The sequence below is a fragment of the Passer domesticus genome, chromosome 15 (assembly GCF_036417665.1).
Source record: "Passer domesticus isolate bPasDom1 chromosome 15, bPasDom1.hap1, whole genome shotgun sequence".
In the NCBI taxonomy this organism is placed as follows: domain Eukaryota; kingdom Metazoa; phylum Chordata; class Aves; order Passeriformes; family Passeridae; genus Passer; species Passer domesticus.
Genome location: NC_087488.1, coordinates 6,421,092 through 6,426,750, shown reverse-complemented (window position 1 = coordinate 6,426,750; position 5,659 = coordinate 6,421,092). Strand labels below are relative to the sequence as shown.

The following is a 5,659-nucleotide window of genomic DNA, read 5'->3' as shown; positions in this document are numbered from 1 at the left end:
TTATAAATAATATTTATCCCTCTCATTCATCTGTGCTCCCCACATATCACCAGGTAGATTTGATGGATTTCTCCTCCTGAAAGCCATCTGCTCAGTTATGTTAGATAACATAAACCCACCCACCAAAATGCAGGTTGATAGAAGCTCCTGCCAAACCCAAGCATTCATCTATGATCCTTCTTTCCAACACTTGCCCCCTGGCCAGGCCTTCCCAGCTAAAACCTTTCAGACAGTGCTGGGACTCAAGGCACACTTTGGAGTTGTCCAGTTGGGCGTGGTAGGAACTCCTGGGCCCTGCCTGGGGAGGCTGCCCTGGGTGCATGGAAAGAGGTGGATGAACTGTCCCAAAAGGGAAGGAGCCACATACTCACTCCTGTAGTAGGTAATTGTGCCCAAAACAGAAGATGGGTGAAACTGGGAGGGCAGAATTCAGACAGTGGAGAAAGTAGGGTAGACAGTGTGTTCTTGGAGCTGGGGTTCGGGTGACCCCAAAGAGCAGCAGCAGGATGAGAGACTCCTTCCTGATCCAGGGAAGTTCAGCTCCTGCTCTTGTGGCACAAACCCTTGTGCAGCCTGCCAGAGAACTGGGTATGATGGTAAAGGGCTTCACAGGGAAACAAAACTAAATAAAACTATGTATTTCTTTTAATCAGACCTTTCCTTGCCCTTTTGCTTGCTTGTGCAAGGGGCCGTGGCCTGTCCTCTGGGCTGTTGGATGGAAAACACATCTGCCATCAAGGCCTCAAACTGCAGTAAAAGCCTGAAGGGCTCCAAGACATTCAATCAATTTTGTAAAAGCAGCATAGTGGCTGTGTCATGTTCATGGCTGAACAGTTGTACTTCCACTGTGTTTTGACTGAAGAGATTTTCTGTTTGACCTGCCCATGTACAGAAGCACTCTGGCATGAACCAGATGGGCCCTACTCAGGCTAAAAGGGAATTATTTTTTACTTTTCCTCGGATATTTCTTATCCCAGTCAGTCAGAGTTGCTGAGGTCACTGGTCAGCAGTACAGGGGTATGAGCCAGAGCAGCCCAAGCAGTGGGTCAGGCAAGGGAGGTTTTTGGCCAAGGTGATGGGCGTCACCTCAGGTGGCCATGGGGGAGGCACAGCCATGAGCACCAGGTGCCCAGGTTTTCTCAGCCTGAAAAGACTCTGGGAGCCCAACAGCTCCTGGCTGCATCCAGCTGCATGAAAAAGTGTCTGCAGAGCTTCTCAAACATGCAAGTCGTGGTATGTGTAATCTTCACCACTTCCCACCATGGGAGAGGTGGGATTTCTCACTCAGAGGGATGCATGTTGTACTGACTCTGGAGACTGAATATGTGCCTCCAAGAGGAATTTCACAGCCTGGCCCTCCTCCTCAGAGCTCACAGGGCTTCTGGTTTCCTTTGGCAGGAGGTATGCCATGGAAAAAGTTACTCCTGGAGGGATTGAGTATTTTTGGGCTAATTACCTTTCATTGTTTGCAATCCTTAAAGCATCTAAGTTGATATGCTGAGTGCAAGAAAGGGAAAGTGGCTAGAACCAGTAATGTAGCTTAACGAAAACTAATGCAAGTTTAAATAAAAAGTAGCAAACAAGTCCCTAGTGAGATACCTGAGCCACAGTTCCACAAAATTTAATTAATCTTTCCTTTGTATTATTCCTTTGTATTATGTTGCAGGGAAGAATCTGTGCCGGGGACAGCAGTGACTAATTTCACGGCAAGGAGTAAACTTTTGTGTGTGATTTTGTCTCACCACGTGCCTGGAAGTAGGTACAAAGGAATAACAACTGAGGACCTCAGGTACAGAGACAGCTGCTGGGTGGGCCAGGTCATGAGCTGACATCATCAGGTAAATATAGGTAGGAGGTGTTTGGTTTTTTTTTCAATCAAGAATAAAGGGAAATATTTTTAGTGCATGTTTGAAACACCTCTGCCTGCTCCAGATGGTGTGTCATTGGTCTGGGCTCTGACCTCAGCCACTGGTAAAGTTTGGTTCTACACAGCACTGGCCACAGGCTTGCAAAACTTTGGCCAAATGTCCTAGGAGCACCAGGTATTTAGAGTTAAAGCTTTATAGCTCACATGTTAACAACATAAGCCTCTCCAGAGGTTTAACACAAACATTTGCAGGGCAAAAACATTTAGTATGTCCTCACAAGAGGCAGAAGTTGTTCCTGAGAGCCCCTACCCACAGCTGTTTTTCCATGTTGCAGATATATATAAACAATTACTAGAGAGGTAAATATTTGTTTGCTCAGGAGATCCACACCAATATCTATGAACTGGGTGAAGGTCTGTATTTTTCTTAGCCAGGATCCTGTTTACTGCCCCACTTTCAGACCTCCTGCCATAGCCTTAGTGAGAGTAAATATGCCTGAGATGTGCTGAATTCTGGTTTTTGTGTACCTCTGCCCCTGGAATCAGCTTCCTGTGCTGGCAGGAGCCCCTTCACAGGAGGAGGCAGCTCCTCAGTCCTCAGGAGAAGGACTTTTGTCTGAGAGCAGCCAGGGGATGCTGGCAGCTGCACCAGCTGCTGCTGCAGGCCTGCTCTGCATGATTTCCTTCTGGCAGCAGTCAGTGCTCTCTTTTATCTTATTAAAAAAAATAAATTCCTCCTCCCACTGCTGCATGAATGGATTCCCTGTCCTGCAAAAGCAAAGTAGACCAAGAAAATAAGAGTCCTACCCCCAGTGCAGGCATTTTAGACGAGGCTTGAGAGGCTGGAAGGTGATGCCTCATCCCCAGCCCCACCTTGGCGTGGTGTGGGGCAGCCCCAGAGGGCAGGGAGGGCAGGGAGTGGGGGCTCCTGCCCCCAGAGTTGCAAGGTTTGAAGGGCACCATCTCACACACTTTGACAGTGCTGGCAGAAAAGCAGTTTACAGACTCTTACCACTGACTTCCCCTCTGACCTCTCATCTGCTGTTTCTAACCTTAAACACTTTTGGTTATACCAGTAGAATTTCTACCTCTGCATATATTCCAAAAATCACTAGAATCATTAAATATGCAGCTGCTGATGGAGACTGTGTCTCCCAGAGCTGGTGGTCAGCCAAAAGAGCTGGATTTGCTCTGGAGAGTCAATATTTGTAGAGCTAAAGACCCAAAATAAGAATGAGGAAACGATGTGGCAGATTTCACGAGAGAAATGTCTGAACATCTCTGATGAGTTTATTTTGCCTCTCTCTGATGCCACGAACCTGACAAAAAGCAGGTGGTTGATTAAGTGTCACAGTCAGCCCCGTGGCACTGGTGATCCCAGGGAGGACTCTCTGACAGGTAAAAGGAGCTGTGTTTCATCCTCTGCATGTCTTGCGTGTAATTTGTAGCACGGGCTGAGGGCACGGTGAGAGATGAGCAGCTCATCACTCCTTGGGTCTCTCCCTAGCCTTTCCCATCAGACATTTAATGTACAGTGTGTATTCCTGACCACTGCAGTGGCAGGAAATCTCCTTGTAGAATTTTGATTGAGTTTAGCTTTTTTGCATGTTTTGAAAATATAGTTTCACAAGAAACACAGCATTGCTGCAGATCTTTCATTACCTGTTGGTGCACAACAAGAAGTTAGAATACTTACAAAAAACCATGAAAATACAAACACAGGAAAATTAGCAAATATATTTATAAGTTAATCCAGAGGAAAATACTCATGGTTGGGTTTTGCTAATGGGGATGGCAAAGCAAAAGAGCTGTCAATATTATTTTATGCCAAATAACTAATGATAATAGGGTCACTCTTTTCTAACACCCTTTTTCCCCTATTTGACTTATACTTGACTGATTGAAGCCCAAGACCTGCATTATTTCATAAATGCATTGGGCACAAATGCTCTGATGGGGGAGAAGTTAATTAGGATGAAGAGGGAAGCTGTGTTCCAGGTGCAGGAGCCATTAGTATTCTTCTGCTCCAGTTCCCTGAACTGCTGCATTTATTAACCTTTAGCCAGATCAGAGCTGATTTCTCCTGTTTCTTACATAATGTTGGAATTCTAATTGACAGTACTGATGAAAGGGAAAAGTCTCTCTGCAACTCAAATTTTTCTTGCTTTCATGTAGAGGGCTTTAGAACAAGAGTCTTATCAGCTGTGAATAATTGCATCTCATTAGCTGTGTACTGGAGTTGTATGTATATGCATATTGGAGTCGTGTATATATTTGGCTGGGAAATGTTATGGCTTGCTTCAAGTGGCACTGGGGATGTGAAATTCAGTGTGCATGGCATGTTTATGTAACTGAGTGACATTGCTGAAGAGGTAGGAGATGATGGTTGCACATTTGGGTGTTTGCAGTGCTTTTCTCCAGTACCTCAATGGGTTTTGTGCTTCTAGGAATATTCAGTTTTGTGCTGATCTTGTAAATCCAAATTCACAGAAAGTTTTTGAGTCTCTAACCGACAGAGAAAGCTGCCAAAAAAGTGATTTGCACGAGGATGCTAAGTTGTCTTACCTCTCAAATCCCTCAAATCAAATAATCAATTTACAATCTTTTCATTGCACTCTCTATTTTGATTTTTTCCCCCTTTGGCTAGAAGAGGGTTCTTTTTAATAAAATGAGGTGGTTTATTTCCAAGAGGACAAGTCTCTTCTCCTTAAACGGGCTAAGCAGTCACTCAGAGATTATTTTCCATTGTGCAGAAGCTGCAGCTGCCACATGGCTCTGTGATGGGGCTCCCACCTCTGGGAATAACCTGGCTGCAGAGCAATCATTAATTGGTTTCTGGTACAAGAATTAGCTTGTTATTGCTCATAGTTCAGAGACAATTCAACTCACACACGCATATATTGGCATGAAGAAAATGCCAACTGCTCTTATTTCCAGCAAAACAGTGACATAATTGTCAAGCCGATGGAAAACAAAAGCTTCCTCCTAATTTATTTGTTATTAAACAAAGAAAAAAAATCTGCTGTTTAACTAAGAAGTACTTTCCACACTTTGTAGGAAAAACAGCTAAAATTTAATGCTGGGACAATTATGATGAAGTTGTTGAAATATGAGTGTTACATAAATCCTCATGAATTCTTTCTTTCCAAAATACAAACTGTTGATTTCTTTTTGATCTCATTGGATTACAGATATTTAACCTAAGCAGAACTTTCATGTAAGGTTCGTTTTACATTATTGTTTTCTCAAAATTACAAATACAGGTACCTTTATGTACAGCATAACATCAAATTATAGGAATATTTATTTTTTTAGGCTATTTTATATTTTCTCTTAAAGAAGAAAATATATTTTTTTTTTTCTTAAGACAACTTATGTTTGACAGCTTTGTCTTTGATTTGACCAGAGGATTTCATTAACCTGACCAGAAAGTAAGGAGATAAGAGACCAGAAATCACATTTCCACTTGTGTTGAGATGAGCATTTGAAGGACAGGATTGCTGCTGACTGCAAATAGTGGAGCCTGCAGGACTTTTTCCAGAAACAAATTAAAGTATGTTCAGCAATATAGTAATTAGCAGCTGGAAAAAATTCTGGGAAGATTGTGGTAGTGATTAATTGTTTTGCTTATTGAATTATTTTCCTAGCATATGATTTTTTTCTGCAGAAATACATTACTTTGAGTATTATAGCTCATGCTTATTTGAGGAAAGAAGAAGGTATTTTTCGAAGACAGAAGAAGGATGTTCTCCTGTATTTCTAAGGAAAGTAATAATGAAGATCAACACTTGA

The 5,659-nt window shown here is 42.8% G+C and overlaps 1 long non-coding RNA gene across 1 annotated transcript; it reads left to right on the top strand.

Moving 5' to 3' along the window:
* The first annotated feature begins 476 nt into the window (after nucleotides 1–476).
* On the top strand, nucleotides 477–5,659 carry LOC135281284 (uncharacterized). Its single transcript, XR_010347980.1, has 4 exons — nucleotides 477–588; nucleotides 1,667–1,838; nucleotides 5,274–5,420; nucleotides 5,535–5,659. It is a non-coding gene; the product is annotated as an uncharacterized LOC135281284 (long non-coding RNA).